Raw genomic sequence first — 20,448 nt, forward strand, 5'->3', positions numbered from 1 at the left:
TATCTGAGCCAGTAAAATAGGACAAAATTCTAATCAAAATCTCAGATGATTTTTTTTTTCTTTTTTTGTTTTACCTCTATGGAACTTGACAAGATGATTATAAAATATATGGAAGTGCAAAGGACTAAAGTAGCCAAGACAATTTTGAAGAAGTACAATATAAGGAGACCTCCTTACCATATACAAATATTTATTACAAACTATAAACAATATAAAGCTATGAACAATGAAAGCACTGTGCATTGTTCTAGGAAAGATAAATAGACCAATGGAACTGAACAGAGACTTGAAATAGATCAATGCACAGATGGAACCCTGATATTTGGCAGAGGGTGCACTGTCTACCAGTGAAGGATGGGTTATTGATTAAAGAGTATTCAGACCTTTGGTTATCAATATAAGGAAAAAAATTGAGAAGCTCTGTCTCTAACCAAACACCAAAAGTAATTCTGTGTGGATTAAAGATCTAATTATGATAGCAATAGTTTAGAATGTTTTGGAGGAATTCTAAGAGACTATATTTATGACTTCAGAGTAAAAGGTGTAAATTTAATCCATTTTTTTATTTGGTAATATGAACTCAAACATTAGGATTGTCTAATAATTTTTACTAATGTAATAATTTTGTTTAGTTTTTTCCTGAACTGGTTTTTCTGTGTTATGAATATAGAGCCTTAGTGGATCACATTTATTCTTCCCTTGGGTAAAATACTATTGTTCAAAGAATCAATAACATTTCATAGCCCAAGCCAAATAATTTTAAAACTGAATTTAAATACGTGGAATTCTTCAAACTTCAGATATTATATATTTTTTTCTCTAGGGGAAAATGAACATTCAGCTAATAGGGGGAAAGGGGTTGTAGCATTTAGTTTTAACTTTTTTTTAATGTTATGTTTATTTTTGAGAGAGAGAGAGAGAGACAGAGTGCAAGCAGGGGAGGGGCAAAGAGAGGAGCAGACACAGAATCTGAAGCAGGCTCCAGGCTCTGAGCTGTCAGCACAGAGCTCAATGCAGGGCTTGAACTTGTGAACTGCGAGATCATGACCTGAGCTGAAGTTGAACGCTCAATTGACTGAGCCACTGACGTGCCCCTAGTTTTAACTTTTAAAAGAATAATTAAATTTGTGTTTTAAATGAGATTATTTAAAAAAATAAAACTCATTGAATAAATCATAAAAATGATGAATTAAAATATATTTACATCAAATTCTAGATTTGGGATAAAATATTACACATTTAGAGTAATGTACATTACTCTTAATCCTCTTTATGTAGGACGTCATTATAAATACAAAACTGAAGACTGGCAAATAATGTTTGTTATACACACTTTTGACAACAAAAACATGGTGATTGTATATTTTAATGTTTCAATGACAAATCAGACTATAATATGATTTGAAAGTCAAACCTATTTATATATACATATATAAATTTTTTTTATATTTATATATATATAATATAAACTATATATATAAACTATATATAATAGGTTTTACAAACATGGGATTTTCTGTTCATTTGACTGCATACAGGAGGCAGGTATAAATACTTTGTACATTTGAAGAGAGAAGAGTAAAATAAGGGTGTAATTCATAATTTATTCCTTTCCTTATATTTGTTATTTTATTTAGAGAAAGAGTGCAAGTGTGTGTGTATGTAAGTGAAGAAGGGGCAGAGAGAGGAGAGAGAGAATCTTACCTAGGCTCCATGCCCAGTGCAGAACCTGACTTGGGGCCTGATCCCAAGACCCTGGGATCATGACCTAAGCCCAAATCAAGAGTGGGACGCTCAACTAACTGAGCCACCCAGGTTCTCCTTTTCTCTTATATTTTGAATAACAAAGCAATTTCATTAATGTACTTATTTGGAGGCAGCTTTAAATATTCTAATTTTAAAATGCAAAAACCAGCTTTGCGCAGTGGCAGTATCGTAGCCAATGAGGTTTATCCGAGGCGCGATTATTGCTAATTAAAATGCAAAAACTATAAATCTTTTCATAGACTAATAAGATACATCACCATATTTTCATTAATATTTTTGTGTGGCTGTCTTAGGAACACATTCCCTTAAAATACCTGCAGGATATTGGCTACATAAAGAAAGGCAAGCAACTTTAAGTGTTATTTTTTCATGCTGGAATAGAAACTGTTTGTAGCATGCAACACCATAGTTTTTCTTTTTTGAATAATATGGGTGCTTCTGAGTGACCCTTACTAATATATGCAAGGAATTTGAATGAAAGATGGGAATAGATGATATATTCAGTGCACTGACTTTGCATGGTAACACTTATCACTACAATTCAAGCCTTGGCTCCATCGTGCGATACAGAGACACAAAATACTATTTTTCTTTTCCTTCCTCCCACTCTCCCTCCCTTCCTCCCTCCCTTCCTGCCTTCCTTCCTTCCTTCCTTCCTTCCTTCCTTCCTTCCCTTCTTTCCTTCTTTCTTTTTTTTTGCCTGGAAGGCTTTATTGTGATGTTAACTTTTTCATTGATTCAAAGGTGAAAATAATCTAAAGTAACTTTCGAGATCTCCGGTCTACATAGAACGATGCCATGTATAGAATAGTGCCTTGAAACCATTTTGCAGATTATTTTTTATTGTCTTCCTGGCATCTATTTTACCCCTCTCCCACTTGGGTTGTTTGTTTTTTATAACCAAGAGTATTTTTATATTTGGGGAGGAAGTTTGCTCCCTCCATTTTCTCAGCCTTGAATTTTGGGTGACACTGATTGCCTGCTCTGCTTTGGAGATAGATCTTTGCTGTCTAAAACCCCATCAGAGAGACTACTGCAACCTTGTCACAGTGATTGTATCAGAGAAGGACATGAGTTCCAATTCAGATCAGTGAAAGGACCTGATTCCCAGGACATATACAGCAGCTACTGTAAGAGACTCCAACTTATCCTGAGTGTTTTCTTTTGAGGATATGACATCTGGAATTGATGCAAACATTTTGCTGAAATTACCAGAAGAATTAGGAACTCCCAGATGGCTACCAGGGCAGCGTGGGGAAATAGCAAACAGAGAAGCAGAATAGAGAGGGTATGAGAAAGAAAGTCCTGGAAGATCTCATCTGAGGTGTAAGATCAAGACTCATTTTGACTTTTCTGTTACATAAGTCAATATCCCCTTTATTGTTCAAGTTATTTTGAATTTAGAGCTTTGTTTTTTGGTCACATGTTACTGAAACATTTTTTTGGTCACATGTTACTGAAACATTTCTATCACAAATGTTACATGGGCATTTTGATTTGGAGACTAAATGGAGACAAATATCTTAATTCTATTCAAAGATTCTTTGTTTTCAAGGAACAGAAAGATACAAATTAGAGAATGGGAATTATTGGAAAGATTTGTGGAGATGGAACCCAACAGCTAGGAAAAAGAAAATCTTTTCACCTTACTTAATGGTACCTCAAGTCTCTCTTTTTATGATATTAATGTGATGTATTACATTAATTGATTTTGATTTTAAAACTTTTCATTCTTAGGATATATCCTACTTGGTTACAGTGTATAATTCTTTTTATTTATTGCTGTATATAGTTTGCTAGTACAGTAAAACCTTGGTTTGCAAGCATAATTCATTCTGTAAACATGTTTGTAATCTAAAGCACTTGTATATCAAAGTCAATTTCCCCATGAGAAATAAGAGAAACTCCGATTACAATACTGGTTTATTTTATATTATAGAATAATATAAAATAATAAAGAAAATACAAAATATAAAGAAAAATAAACAAATTAACCTGCACTTACCTTTGAAAACCTTCGTGGCTGGTGTGAGGAGACGAGAGAGGAGGGTTATTGTGTACGATGATTTTCACTGTCACTAACAGATGTTGACTACAGTACAGTATTTATATACTCTTGTCATATACTGTACTTAATGTAACTGTCAATAGGCAGCACAGGAAAGGGTCTACATCTGTAGGCAGCCTGACCTAGAATGAAGCAAAGCATTCCTAAGCTTACTCTTATATGGAAAAGCAGGGGACTGTCCATAGGTGCTGTGTAGTGACAAAAAATACACTAGTGCCAGTTGTGGGCACCTTCCAACATTCTGAAAAATGACTGATTTCTGCCAAACACTGCAGCCTGAGACCAAGGATCTGAGCATGGGAGATGATTACCCCCAATGAGAGGGAGAGAGAGAAGGGGGGGGAACCACTGGTTCAGATGCGATTATGTGACATTCGGTGTCATGTACTACTTATATTGCAAGACATCTCTCATTTATCAAGTTAAAATTTATTAGAAATGTTTGCTCATCTTGTGGAACACTCACAGAACAAGTTACTCACAATCTAAGGTTTTACTGAATTTTGTTGAGGATTTTGCATCTATATTAATAGAGGATGTTGATTTTGTTTTCTTTCTCCCTCCTTCTCTTCTTTCCTTTCTTCTTTTCTTTTTTAAGAAGCTAAATAATTTAATTTTATAGTTCATTCAGGGCTTACTACTGATCATAAGGGTACTTTAGATTATAACAGCTGAGAGAGAAATAAGGAAGAAAGAAAGCAGTTTATATTTTTAATGCAGAAAAATAATTGTTAGAGATGTTTTATAAAATTTAACAAACAAGGTCTAGCCAAATTTACTGTTCAGTGGATTTTTTTTCTGTTTTCAAGGGATGAAGAGAGAGATTCAATGTATATATTATTGGTTACTGCTTGAAAAAAATCATGAGATAGAAGCATAAATATAATATAAAAGATAATATTTTAAAATTGTATTATAGGAATATTAGCTATAATAAGTGGGAAAGATATATTAAAACCAGTAGTGTGTTACACCGGTCCAGAAAGAACTCATAAGGCAGACAAAAACTAATATTAGTTAAGGAAAATGGTCTGTTTTTAGGAAGTGCATCCAGAGAGATGTTACCTCAAAGAAATGCCAACAGTAACTGTGTGGTCCCCTGTTGTTACTCAGTGAAGTATCAAGTGTAGAGTGACTGGGTTAACAGCTCAAGCTTTCTCCAAAGATTTGTAGTATTGCATCAGTACAGTCCAAGTCTTGGGAGCCATGAAACCTTCAGGAGGTTTCTGGCCTTCCCTGGCAAGTTTGCCCATTCAAGCTCCTGAAATAAATTCAAAGTCTTCATGGTGTTCAGGGTCATAGTAGTCCAAACACTTCTTTTTCTTGTTGTAGGCTGCAACTCAGAAGGGAACTCTTTCCAAGGTCATTAGGCCAGGAGTCATTGTCAGCACTTTGGTGCTATGAGTTGTCTCATAAAAATTCTTCCCTGTTTCTGAATGAGATATGTCAGCAGGCTCTTGTCCAACAATGTTAAACTTGTCTCCTGCAACCATCCATGCTCTGCAATGCCACTGGATTCCAGGTGGCTCAGGACACATCGTGGGAGGTGGGAAGATGGCCACTACTGTTGTTTCAGGATATGGAACTCCTTCCTCCAGCACTGAATGATGCTGCTTCATACACATCAAAGGAGCATCATTGTCCTTTGTCCAGGCACCAAGAGGGTGAAGTAGAAGGACAGAGTGCCTGTAGCCACTCTCTGGAAGTTGCTTGTAGGTATCCTGCATTAATAAAGCATGTCCATTGCATGAAGTTAGATTCAACCTAGCAGACACTGGGTTGCATAATTGAAATGCAATGACAGCATCAGCATTCAAAAAATTTAACATCTACTATAGCCCAATAGGAGTAAAACTATGTTAATCAAGACCATCGTCCCAATAAAGTCAGTTCAAGACCTGACGATCTCCAATCAACCAATCTCCTTGTTCCATAACCATCTTGATGTAGGGGTGGTTCTCCTATGTTGTTCCTCACTCTGGCACCACAGTCCTCCTTCTCGTGCTTAAGAAACTCTGGATTGTGAAGAATAGTCATACAGCAGCCCTCCTACGTCAGAGCAAATGCAGACCAATCATCCAGCTTCTCTTTATCTTCATGACTTAGTTGTCAGAACTATAGGCACTGACAAGTTAATGATACCCCCATCCATTTAAATGAAGGCACTGAAAGGACTCACTATCTCTGTCTCTCTCTGTCTCTGTCTCTCTCTGTCTCTCATGGAGCCATTCAGTAGGGTTGCCCAACCTTCTTCTAAAACCAGCACCCACTACATATCCATTTAATTAATTTTCAATACTGGTAATATTTCCACACACGTTTTTGCCAAATTGTTTATTGTCTGGCGTATACAGTTCTTTTACTTAGTCAGGGGCATCCACAGGTACAATATCCTGTTCCTGTAGAAGTTCCACAACTTGTTGGACACAGCCATTTATATCACAGGAGTCTGTTTTCAGCATCAATTAAGGGGCCTCTGTTTTTTTTATATTCAGAATTAATTCCAGTGAAGCCTTTAATTTCCCCAGCCCTGTGCTTTTTTGTAGAATCCTTTGACATTTCTGCGTAACAAACACACACAGGAGCATGAACAAACATTTCAAAAAAAAAAAAGGTAAACCCTCATGAATTTGCCTTGCATTGTTGCATCCTTGAGTACTAGGCTATAGAAAACTTGTGACGCACAGTAAGCTAGCATCTGCAGTTCACCAACTTCTGTAGTGCATCGAACATTCTCTTCTCTCTTTGGACTAAAGCCAAGACTTCTAGTGAGAGCTTAGCGAGCGTTATCACCATGAGTGTCGCCACAGCATGGAATGCAACGGCAAACCAAATACTCCTCCAAAGCCATGTTCACCGTGGTCTTCCCGGCTCCACATAAGCCCGTCAGCCAAACTGCACAAGCATGGAAGGCACCTGTGGTCTCTCCTACCTGACCTCTCTTGTTCCTACGGACATGGTGAGCTTGATCGGTGACATTAGTTGTTCTCTGCAACCCCATAATCAATCAGACATTCTTACACAGGGTCCCTGGCCCTGCAAGGCTGCAGAGAGCAGAGGAGCAGGGCGGGCAAGAAGGTGAGGAAGGGCGGGGCGAGAAGGCGGGGTGAGGTGGGGTCAGAAGGCGGGGCAGGGCAGGGCGAGAAGGCGGGGTCTCGTCGGATCTGGCGAGCCTTCGCAGAGGAAAGAAGACGTGCCTTCTCGGGGCTTCGATTGAGCAGCCAGTTTCCGCCTTGTGGTGCCTCGCTCACGGATAAAAAAGTATGTGTGCTGGTTTCGTTTTCTTGTGACATCGTTGGTTTTATATATCTGGACTTACAGAATGAGTTGGAAAATGTTGACTTCTGGGAAAAGTTTGTGAGGGATTGGTGTTAATTCATATTTAAATGTTTGCCAAAATTCATCAGTGAAGTAGTCTGGTTCTGGACTTGGCTTTGTGGGAAGTTTTGAAATTACAATTACAAATTAGAGGTCTCGAATTTTCAGTTTCGTTTTGAGTGAGTTTCAGTAATTGTTTCTAGGAATTTGCCCATTTCCTTTAAATTATCTAATTTATTTGCATACAATTGATTATACTGTCGTACTTTTTATTTCTGTAAGTTTAGTAGTGGTATCATTTTTTAATCACTGTCATTTATTTTTTTTTTATTATTTCTGGTAATAATTTATTTTTTTTTAGTTTCCTTTTTTTTAAATTTAAATTTTATTTTTTTTTCACTGTCATTTAAAGGTAATCATTATCATGCCTCATAGGGTAAACACTTCAAACTTGTCTTCTTAAACATTATGGTTTAAGGTTAAATGTTCTCTGAATTTCAAACAAATGGAATCATATAGAATATATTCTTGTCTGGCTTGCTCAATTTTATGTTCGTAAAATTCATCCCTGAAACTGTGGTTTCTTCACTTCATTGATGTATACTGTTCCATCGAGTGACTATACCACAATTTAGGTACATTTGGTTATTTTCAGTTTTTGGAATATTATAAAAAATCACTGCCGTTAATGTTCTTGAACATGTGTTGTTGCACACAAGCATGTGGTTATGTTGGGTTATACATAGGAATGATCTGCCAGGACATAGGGTTTGTGTCTGCTCAGCTTTAGTTGATAAAGCCAAAGAATTTTCAATGTGGTTATTATATCAGCTGAGACTCCCATTAGCAGTATTTTCCATCAAACTGTCTCCTTGCCAAAACTTTGTATTGTTATTAAACAAAGAAAACTTTAGACTTGCTAGTTTGGGTACAGTGTTACCACATTATGGTTTTAATTTGCATTTATCAGAGCAAAGTTGAGCTTCTTTTTGTATTATTTGTCATTTAGTTTGCCTCTTCTGAAAAGTGCCTATTAGGTCTCCTGCCTATTTTTCCTTTGGGTTATCTATTTTTTCCTTAGATTTGTAGGAGTTTTAACATATTCAGACAAGAGTCCTTCATTGGCTATATGTTTTGAAAATGTTTTCTTCCATGGTATAAATTTTGTTTTTTCTATTTATGTTTTCTTTTGGTGAACAAAATCCTAATATTAATGTAGTTCGATATTTGATGTTTTGGTTAGTGCTTCTTGGTGACTTGGTTAAAAATACATCTCCCTACTTCTAGCTCCTGGTGATGTTATATTGTAGATGTTTAGGTCAACAGCTCACCTAGAATCAATTTTTGTGTATATGGTTTGAGTTAGGGGTCAAGTTTTATTTTTCTCCATATGGATGTTTAATTAATGAAGCATGATTGAGAAAGCATCTTTCTCCCATTATTTAGCAATACTTCACATGTCTTAAAATCAGTTGTCCATGTACGCATAAGATTTAAATGTGATCTACAGACCTGAAGGAAAAGGGAGCAAAAGATTTAATAGAATCTGGAGATGGAGAGAGAGCTGTAGCTACAGGAAAAGGCCACAGGACAAGACTGATGGCCTTAGAGAAACAGACCCTGACAAACTGTGGCACAAAAAGGGATAAACACAGAAAAGTTCCAAATTTTGCCTCTGCTTTCCCCATAAACCCCTGCCCATTTGCAACCCAAATGAAAACAGAAAGCAGAGGAGCTTGTTGGTGCAATGCATACCCGGGGTATAGCCCAGGTAGGAAGGTGAAGCAAGGATATGAGGGTTATATGCAAGATACCCAGCATAACCAAGCACATTTGCCTTTCAGCATCCTCTTGTCATTTGTCTAGGAGAAAGATTTGTTTCCTCATTGCAGGGGAAACCCAAACTACCCCAAGCTAATATCTGATTGTGGAGTATGTTAATTCAGTCAAAATCGTATCTGAAAAGTTTAGCTACCACTGTTTTTCTTTATATAAGAAAATGGGAGCAGAGGTGGAAACAGTGTAAGGGAAACAATTAACTAACTTAAACCATAGCTGCTATAGACTCTACTTCTGTAGCTGAACATGAAGCTTAAGTTGAGAGTGATAGCTGCCTTCTTTCACAATGCATTTTATGTTCCTCTTATTATCCATGGCAGCTGGATAGTGTTCTTTACCTGGTGGGGTAACCCAAACCTCCATTCCTGTAGGATCTGAGTCCTTGATCCTATTTTTATTGGATTGTCATAGTTTGCCATAGTTCAGAATTACTGAGTTCAGCGAATGCTAAGATGCCCTAGTGAATTTTCTGCCTCCAGTAATAGTTTGTACCTACTGGGTGGCAGCAACCCAGTTTCCACTTGTAATCATGATCTGTCATCGTGGACTATGCAGTGATACCCTTTTTGTCTGTTTGTTACATGACACAAGGGTCCACAAATTTCAGAAGACAGTATCAAGCTTTTAGCTGAACAGGACTGTGACTATGTATCTTGGTAGATGCACAGGTCCAAGTATTAGATACCAGCGCTCCTCTGTTGGACACAAACATTCCCAAAAAACAAATTTGAAGGGAAGAAAAACTTCCTCTGGTAGTTTATTGGTATATAATACCGAGGGGGTCCATTCTCACCTATATAATTTGATCCCTGTATATTTTAATTCTGGCCATAGGGCAGAAGTGCTAAGTATTGGCTGCTGGCTTAAGAATATACTTAATCCTTTATGCCAGGACCCCACCCTCTCATGGTGTTAACTAGCTAACTCCATAACCATGCCAAAGGCCATCTTACTATCCTGTTTAGCCACCTGCTTTCTCAGTGATGGGGCAGTATGGTAAGGCTAGTGAATTATGTGGACGTAAGTCCATTGCCACACATCTTTTGCTGTAATATGTGTCACCCATTGTAAAGTTATATTGTGTTGAATGCCATGGCTGTAGACAAGGTATTTTTATACTGACAAAAATGCTATGGATGGTAAAGGCATTTCTGTATCTGAAATAATGTTTATGTCTGTGAGGACAAATCACTTTCTGTTCTGTGATAGAAATGTTTATTGCAATCAACTGCCACCAGTAAGTAGACCAGTCTCCTGGGGAATGGTGTTATATCAACCTGCTTGTGGCAGATTGGCCACTTGGTGTGGTGGTAAAGACCAGCCTTTATGAGGGGAAATTCATGTTATTGAACACATGAATAGCCTTCCAGTCTGCCCCTCACAAATACTCTAGACATAGTTCATGTGAGCAAGCACTGGCATGGCTGGAAAAAGAGGCTGACTGATAGCCACTGGAAAGGACACCTTGTCCATCTGATTATTGAAACATTCTCCACAGTGGATTTATTCTGGTGGGAAAAAATATTTTCACACTTTGTGCTCTTTCTAAGATGTTCTGTACAAACCTCTCTCATAAACCATCACTCATACAATTTTATTCTTTCCATGTCCCTGACTATTTAGGCAATCTGTTAGCCACTGCTCATGAATCAGTATAGACTTGCACCTAAGGCTGTCTTTCCTTCCATGCAAAATGGACAGTCAGAAGCACTACCTCAATTTCTGCCTATAGGAAATAATTTACCCTCACTACTTACTGTCTTTCAGGGGTCCTCCTGAGTTGGACTATATTGAAGTGACTATCAACTGTAGTTTAAATAACCATTCTAAGCAGTTCTATCTGTAAACCATAGTCTTGCCTTTTCTTTCCTCATTGATTAGTCTTAAGGAAATCCTATGTGGTTCCATGTGTAGGTTGTGGCAGAGTTGGTGAAACTGTAGCAGCAAGTATCTCAGAAATTTGAGCCAATGAATGAAATTAACCAACCAATGAAGTTAACTTGTGCCTTCCAGATATGTTTGGGCACCAAGTTGAATATATCACTTCTTTTTGCAATGTAATGCTATAGTGCACTTCTAGGTTGATAAATCAGATAACTTCTAATTGATAGATTACAAATCACTAGGATCCCATAGATAAAAATTCAGACAACATTAGGGCCCATAAGCTAGTCAAGAACTCTTTTTCAAAAGAACTATGGTTAGCATAAAGGCATTGCCTGCTTCCCAACTCTTAATGGTCTAAGCTGCAGTTCATCTATTGGGCTTGGTCAAAGCTTCATATGCCATCTCTGTCTTCCACAGACACTTCCAATGCCACTGAGTCCATAAGATTGCAATGCTAATGAAAAGAGCAACTTGTGCACAGAAAAAACTGGGAAGCCTAATAGGTTACCAGAAACTCAGCAAGAGTTGTACTTCATGGTGATCATTTCAATTTGCAGCAACTTGTTTTTTACTATGGAGAGGATATCCTGACAGTCCTTAGACTACTGGGCCCTTAGAGTATGGTATATTCCTGAATTGTTGCCGGCCTTATTTCCTACTCTCTGGCATGCATATGTCTTACTAAGGCATCTAAAGTGCTTGCCACTTCCTGTTCATTAGATCCAGTTAGCATAATGTCACAAATGTAATGAACCAGTGTCATGTTCCATGGGATATCAGATCAGGGGGCCTCAAGACTGTATTATGACAGCGCAGGAGTTGACATAACCCTGAGGCAAGACCATAAAAGTATACTGTTGTACCTGTGAAGGCAAACTGCTTCTGATTATCTTTGCTGAAGGGTATAAGGAAAAAAAAAAGCCAGGTCAATCAGGTCAATTGCTGCATGCTAGCTGCCAGGGGCTGGGTTGATTTGCTCCATTAAAGATATCACATCTAGAAATGCACCTGTGATTGGTATCTCCACCTGATTAAGTCTGTGATGATCTACTTTCATTTTCCACGACCCATTTGGTTTGTGAACTACACATACAGCTGTAAGAAATTGGGATATTATAGGAATATTTAAAGTCTTTGATGGTTTTACTAACCTCTGTAATGACTCTGAGAATGCAAAATTGCTTTTGGTTTACTTTTCTTGACAGATATGGAGGAAAGTGGGGAGTTACATGGGTTTTCATTTGTCATTTCTACCATAATAGATTTCATGCAGGGTTTCTACTCCTTCCCACTAGTACCCTGATTTCAGCACAGGACATTCAAGCATTCAATCTGTACTACATTCTACATATTATAAGCCATTCTACAATGCTTATAACCAGGCCTTGGGCTTATAGTTGACATCCATTCTCCCCTGAGACTACAGAAGATGAAAGACCCTTCAGAGCTATCATTAGGGCTTTATGATTTTCAGCCCCGATTCTGAATTAGAAATTCATGACTGTCATTTTTTTTCCTGGGTAATCTCTGTGAGGTCATCTGAGGCATCCAACTGATCTCATAATCATTATAATCATGGTTGATGTCATCGTAATCAACTGACACAGCCATTTGCTCTCCCTATGTCTGTTCTCCTGTTGTACTTCCTCCCATGCCACTATTAAGTACTGGAAGCCACTGAAAGTGGGAGACTGTTACTACTCCTAAGCCTGAAAAGGCAATGAAAGGGAATGGTTACTAGAGCTAGAAAGGATTGTTGTGTACTGAAGGATAACTGGCAAGAACTATAGTCTTTAGCAGAGGGACACAGACATCCACCATAATACAATAGAGGAAAAAACTAGGAAAATAAATACCCAAATTCATTCTCTCCCATTCTGTAATATCTTCTGTCCCATTGCCCAAACCAAACCAGAAGCCAGAGGATAAGGGAACCCACAAATGCAGTCCATATGGCTCAGCCTTCTGCTACCCAGAACAGAGAGGAGAAAGGTGGATGGTGCAGGCAAAGATATCTCATACATCCTAACTCTTCAGTTGGCTAACTCATCTTTTGTTTCATAGTTCACAATGTTATTTCCCCAAAGAAGTTTTCCTAAAGCCCTAAACACAAAATTATAAAAAGCCTCAGCTGTAGCTGTCTTCACTCTTAGCACACTGTTGTTTTTCTTTATAGGACTTATTACAATATGTATTTATATATGAATTAGTTGGGTCTATAGGTTAATTTATATAATGACTCACTTTTTCATATTTCATTTTTTCATGTTTGTGTTGCAGACTACCTGTTGCCTTATACATAGTAAATACTTATAAATGTTTGTTGAAAAAAATGAATGAAATAATTAGGCCCATGTGAATTGAAGTGTGGCTTTAACCTCCATACCTAATATTTCTTTTGGAAAATGTGTTCTCAAATATAAATAATTGATATTGCCACAAAATTTGTGAAACACAGAATGCTTGCAAATCATGACCAATCTGTGTGCATAGTTTATACCCTATATCAAGCGGTGGCTAAAAATATTTTACAGCAATTTCTGTGCCCTCATTTATCTCTAGTTCTTCTAAGAATTATAATGTGTTTCACTTACCGTTGAATCTACACAAGTATTAGTATAGTGATTTCATCCTTGGAGAAATAATGAGCATTTCTGGAGGAATGAATAAACGTTTCTGGAATTTTGAAAGACTTTACACAGCTAATTTACTTCTTGTGGGGGACCTAGAGGGAAATGAGGAATAAGAATGAAGCTAACAAACACTACAGTATGTGCCAGACAAGATACTGGCTTTACATATATTATTTGGTTAAATTTAGAACCATAACACAATAAATAGGTACTTTCATTTTACAGATTGGAAAATGGAGGCTCAGGGAAGTTAAATGTGGAAAAACATCAGAAGACTGAAAAGAGGATTTTCTTTAGGAACTCATTTTTTTTCTCTTTGAGCATTGACTCACTGAGGCATAGGCCAACTATGAGCATACATTGGTATGCCAAGTGTAGATATATTTTTCTCAATAAATATTTTTAAGTTGTTATAATTTATTTAGCAGCATATGGAGAAAATTGCCTCTCTCTTGGGTGATGCTTTGTTTTATCAATCAGTAAAATATATTCTTTAAGAAGGAAAGATGATTCACAAGAATCTGCTCATTAGGATCAAACTTCAAAGTCAAATAATTTAGCAGGTGTGAAATCTAGAACTTGCCTGGTAGATTTTATAAATTATTGTTATTATAGCACTTCAGCGTTAATTGATACCAGTGCTGAATGTTGTTTCTCTAATGGCAGCTATCCAGTGTGTGAGGCTATATTATGGAATCATGTCAGTATCTTTTGTCTTATCAATTTCATGAGGAACTGACTTGAAATGGTTTTCTTTGGTGGTTCTGACAGATTTTAAAAAGATTAACAGTATGTTATTGTCCTGATATGTAACCGTGGGAAGCTCTATCTAGTCAGCCTTTGGCAATGTTGAGAATTTCGTATGGGTAATTTAATGGTGAAACAGCTCAATTTTTGTGATTAGTACCTGCAAGGAACATCCAGTGTAATACAATTCAATAAGGGAATTAGATACAGCAATAAAAGCACTTTGTGCAAAATGTGACAATTAAACATTATTTTAATGGTTCAAAACATTGACAAGATGAGTTTTAGCTAAATTGTTGATTAAATGAATGAATGAATGAATGAATTCCAAGTCTCAGATTTTTTATGCTACAGGGTTCTTGCAGAGCATTTTGAATAAAACTCTGGTATCTATGTTCTTACTTTAATTCATAACAGTGTGAATTATGTGGGCAAAGTCTTATTTATTTTTCACGACTGTGGAAGCTGATGCTCAAAAAAATTGAGTGCTCTGCCCAAGGTCAACAGTTACCTACTGGCAGAGGTCAGGGCAGAGCTCTGGTCTCCTGATCATTGTTCACATTTAATTGTTTCAAATTTTGTGCTGAGCTAGGTATGTACAAACTATAAAGATGAATTGAGCATGATCTGCATTCAATATTAAGAATAAACCAAATGTCTAATAAAATTAATCTGACATGCTTAAAGATATGCATAAATGTTATTGTCTTGCATAGTGATTAGGTACAGATTCTAAGACATTTGGATAAATTACAATAATTAGTATTACTTTTCCTTAGATACAATTGCTGATTGGGACACTTGGGTATTCCATCAAATGCATAATAACAGTCAAGTGACCAGATCTGGTGTCTAAGACTCCTCAGGAGACAAAGATTACAGATAGCTTCCCTTTGATAAGACAAGTGACAAGATGAAAATACCTGTAGATTGGGTACCTTTAACTTAGAAGCTACTGGAACATATAAGAGTGAAGACAGGCATGGATTATGGGGGAGATTTATAATAGAAGGGACATAAAGAAGGGCAGAGTTTGGGTAGAGAAGTTGGAGTCTGGTTGAACTGTGTGGATGCTTAGGAATTACTAGCTTTCTCGTTTGAACAAGTCATGTCCTTGGGATGAAGGCCAATTTTCAATATTCAATTCAGGCTGTTCCCCTCCAAAGGAGCTTGATTATATGGTTTCCATATTCTTATTAATCTAAGGTTTTGTGAGAACTATACTCTGGTTGCTTGTTCTTTGCTGTTTAGTATTTAATATCCATTATTTCACCATTTTGATTTACCAAAAAACAATTACAATATGTATCAATCATTTTAGTATTTCCTTTTCCCTTTTTTTCTTTTTACACAATAAAAATGCAGTTTGATTATTATCTGTTATATAGGTTCCATGCTATGACTTTAGGAGTTCAGAGTGTGAAATAGAAGATATTAATCCAATAAAAATAGGTAAAAGGCATATTGTCATTCACTAGCAACTAACCTAAGAACTACAATGGAACTAAGATACACATACTATGTAGTTATGCGCACTATGTAGGAAACCTACTATCTCTATTTTCTATGTCAAGAAATTTATAACTTTTCCTACTAAAACATCAGCACCTGAACACTAAGGTTCATTTTTGTGAATGTCTCTGTACAACCGATGGAACTGGTGGAATACATGAGGGAAATTACTGCTCCTTTCATTTTTCTACTTTTGCCCAGTGATAATGTGTATATATGTCAGTGTCCTTTTGCATTTTAACAAGTGTTTGATGAAGCTGGATTCAAGTGAAGAAATGAACAATTTCAAAAAGTTTTTTTTTTAAGTGCTTATTTATTTTTGAGAGAGACAGAGCATGAGTGGGGGAGGGGCAAAGAGAGGGAGACACAGAATCCAAAACAGGCTCCAGGCTCTGAGCTGTCAGCCACAGGGCTCGAAACCACGAACCACAAGATCATGATCTGAGCTGAAATCAGGTGCCTAACTGACTGAGCCACCCAGGCACCCCCCAAAAGTTATTTTTGATATTATTGCAAATATATATGTATGTGTATATATTGTATGTATAAAAATATGAAGTTTATATATATCTTATGAATTCATAAATTAAAAAATCATTATTAAATATTGTTTTTAGGTTATTTAAGTTTATTTATTTAATTTTGAGAAGGGGAGGGGCAGAGAGAGAGAAAATCCTGAGAAGACTGTGCGCTGTCATCGTGAGCCCAGTGCAGGGCTCGATCTCATGAACCCCATGAGATCATTACCTCAGCCAAAATCAAGAGTTATACACTTAACCGACTGAGCCACCCAGGCATCCCCAGTTGTAAATAAATCTTAATTCCAAAGGCTATCTTCATATTGTCTCAAGATTCAGTAGTCAGTTTTAGTATTTGTACATTTTATAAGCTGTAGGTGGTAGGACTTAGACATGACTATAAAAATAGTAATTTTATTCATAGATGTGAACCGGATCATTCACTTATCCATCATTGGATTACTCATCCTTAACATATGCATGGAAACATATTAGGTATTTAATCAGGAAAGTCAAGAATTGGATATATAAAAAAAGACATAAAGTCTTATTTTTTGAGAAATAATGACAAATTGAACATTCATTAAACATCACAGACACTTGTAAGATAATGTAAGAAGTAATAAAACATACACACACACATACACAAACCCATTAACAATAGCCATTGAATAAAGACTTATTAATATTCTAGAAATTTTGCTAAATGCTTTACCTGAATTTAATCCTCTGACAGACCCTGTGAGTTAAGTGTTATCTCCATTTCAGCTATAAGGAAACTAAGGCACAAAGAGGTGAAGTAACTAGCCCAGTGTTACACAGGTTTGCTAATCCTGGATCTAATCCCAAATCTTCCAGACTTCAGAGACCGTGTAGATCCTCATTGAGTTATGCTGTCTCCCCAGTGCATTGCAGCCTATCAGAGTAAGACTGATACGTACAAGACTTGAGGAGAATGGAGCACCCTCCCGACAACAATTTAGGGTTAAATTCCTCCTTGTTTTCTAAGATCAGTAGCCTTTCTGGAAAAGGTGTTATTGGAACTGCACTTTGAGGTAGGTTACGGATGTGGAATGGAGTTGATGGTGAAGAAAGATACCCCAGATGGGGCTATGATGTAGGTAAAGCACTAAGCAGAGTGAAACATGGAAGTTAAAGCCAGAACCTGGAGTTAATGTCAGTACCCAGAGGGTTAGGTCGAGATTGTAGAGGAGCTTGGGGCGAGTGATGATCGATAGAGTGGTGTAAGAACTCCTGGAGTGAATGGTCCTGGAAGTGAGGGACCTGACAGTGGAGGTTTGGGGGGATGGATCATGTGTATACAGGAAATATGTGAGGCAACTAGCTTAGGTCAGGGCCAGGAGTCAGAAACCAAGAATTAGTAACAGAGGACTCTCCTGGGCCAGAATCAGAGAAGAGAGCCATTAATGAAAGTTTCTGAGTTTTCAGAGGAAATCAAGAATTGAATATAAAAAGGAATCATAAAGGGGGGGGGAAGGGTAGAACTTGTGTTTATTCAGCAGTATGAATCTTAAACATTATGCCAAGAGATACTAAGGGATTATATCAACATTGTTATTTACTTCTTACAACAAACTTTCAACCTATATATTATTATTTGGAAATGAAAGAAATCAACCTCAGAATGTTTAAGGAACTTGCTAATACTCATGTTTAGTGTTTAGTGAGGTCAGGATAGATAGACACTCACGTTTGTATTACAATGCTTACAGTGCCCACATTTTCCCAAATAACAGCATTTATTAAGCATGGAATTTTAACAAGGACTTTCTGAGCACTTCAGGGAATACAAGAATAAGTCAGTTTCTGCCTTCAGAGGATATACAGACTAATCACACAACTCAACAAAAAGGTTCCAGAAGTACAGTTTTGTATTTGTATTCATCTCTGTAGTTGTGTTCAGTTTTATATTTTTATTTGTCTCTTACCAGGTACTTAGTCACAACCTTTGTCACTGCATAGGAGCTATTAACGAATATTTGTTTGTTCCAGTCATTCAAATATTCCTACATAAAATGTTTTCTTTTACACATATGTTCTATGAGATCCATTTTGGTAGATGGTCTTTTCTTGTTTGAAGCTTTTTCATTGTAATCTCATTTGTGGAGGTGATCAGCTTCTGCTCTATGAAGCTGTTCCAGAAGCCTCCCATCCCACTGTCTCTTGGCATTTAGTAATAGGATTGATACCCATATCATTTTCATTACTCTACCTTTAGGTGATACGTTTTTCACTGGAGGTCATTTATAGTTGTTCATCTACAAAGACACTGTGACTGCTTTTTTAAATTTATTCAAGAAACACTTAAGTGATTGGGTTCTCTTAACATTGTGATAAGAAAGCTTTATGACATGATGAGTGAAGCAGTATGTTTGGCTCTCAATTAAAACTTTCCCTTAAAGAATTAGTTCAAACATCTAATCCAGCATCACCACCTTTATATTAAAATTGTTCACAGAACTGAAAATAAATAGAATGGTTCTAATGTGTTATACAGTAGGATGCAACTCTGGGGTTCTAATTCCACAGAGGCATGTCTCATAGAGATATGTTTTTAAAATAAAAAAGGTTATATGTAAAGGAAACTGTTTACATGTGATACTTTGGTATTAACTTTAAGAGTAAGGAAGCTAGAATCTTCATGTGTCTTTGAGGTATGGCCTCTAAAACTTTATAAATATACTTCAAACACTAATTCCTTTTGTGTTCACTTACATACATTCATTTTGGAAAAAGAATCATTCATTGTCTGTTTAGAAATGTGAATGCTTGGCATATTAATACATAATTATTGAATTTTAAAACTATCTCCAAAAACATCATAATGAAGAAAATATACTTGAGGACATTGTAAGATGACAGCAATTTCTTACCAAAATTTGTTGGATCCTCAGTCTATTGGGAATTAAATAGAAAGAAAAACTTCAGTTTTCTTCTATGTACAATTAACTTTAAAATGAAAATATAAACTTTCTTTGTTTTTATTTGGTAAAGGTTGTCACATCTTCCAGCTCGGTGTTGACTTGTATAAGTCATTTGACTTGAATAATTTTATGACTCAAGGAGGATAAGTTTCATAAGGCCATTGAACAAGTTTTCAAAATATGTATACCTCTGACTTAGGTTTGTGTATGCACACACACATGCACATATGGCATACTCACTCAGAAGTGGTTCAGTTCAGAAAAGGTGACCAGAGAAAATTAAGGTCATTTAGCCACAGATCCATTGCCTTCATTTTCCATTGAAAATCCACTACCTTGTTTCCTTCCCTATATATAATTCTCTTTCTTTCTCTTTATTACCAAACTTTTTAAAGGGAGTATATACTTGCTATGTCCACTTATTTATTCTAATGAAACTGTTGTGCCTTAGGTCCCAGATAACCTTTCCCTTTCACAAGCCATATGACACCTTTTTTCCTTGAACTGTCTGGTTTATTTAACACTTTTAACCAACACTTCCCCTTCTGAAACTCTTCACTCTAAATTTCTATGTTAACACTTTCTCAGAGTTTACTGTTGCCTCTGGCTTCTCAGTCTTCCTTTAATCTCGACATGACTACTTGTCCTATAAAATGTTGGAGTTCTCAAGGGCTATGCCCTGAATCTTCTGCTATTCTTCCTATATTATTCCTGCCTGGGCTTATGCCTACTCATGGACTTAATCACAATTTGTATATCAAAGACCCCTAATGAATATTCCTGTGCCATGACCACTCTGCTGAGACCCTGAGCCATATTACACAATTGACTTATTACTAGGTTACTAGGTGTCTCTACCTAGCTGCTCTATAACTATTTCAAAGTCCCCGTGACCAAAACTACCCCCCCCCCCCCCCCCAGTAATTTTTTATCATATATTCTCCATCATTGCTAACATATCATATTTTAGCTTGGTGGCAACTAGATGACCTTGGGGAAGTTAGTTTTCATCTCTAAGCTTCAGTTTCCCCACATGTAAAGTGAAAATATTAATAATTTCAATAGGTCTTCATAAGGATTTAAAATCAGTTATTATGAGGGGCTCCTGTCGGTTAGGTGTCCGGCTTCGGCTCAGGTCATGATCTCACGGTCCGTGAGTTCGAGCCCTGCGTCAGGCTCTGTGCTGACAGCTCAGTCGGTTAGGTGTCCGGCTT

At 36.8% G+C, this 20,448-nt stretch overlaps 2 pseudogenes; one reads left to right on the forward strand and one right to left on the reverse strand.

The window, feature by feature from the left end:
• Positions 1–1,913: 1,913 nt before the first annotated feature.
• On the forward strand, positions 1,914–2,062 carry LOC125913867 (uncharacterized; annotated as a pseudogene).
• Positions 2,063–4,844: 2,782 nt separating this feature from the next.
• LOC125913572 (bifunctional 3'-phosphoadenosine 5'-phosphosulfate synthase 1-like) lies at positions 4,845–6,883 on the reverse strand (annotated as a pseudogene).
• Between the last annotated feature and the right edge of the window lie 13,565 nt (positions 6,884–20,448).

This window comes from Panthera uncia, assembly GCF_023721935.1.
Source record: "Panthera uncia isolate 11264 chromosome C1 unlocalized genomic scaffold, Puncia_PCG_1.0 HiC_scaffold_4, whole genome shotgun sequence".
Taxonomy (NCBI): Eukaryota; Metazoa; Chordata; class Mammalia; order Carnivora; family Felidae; genus Panthera; species Panthera uncia.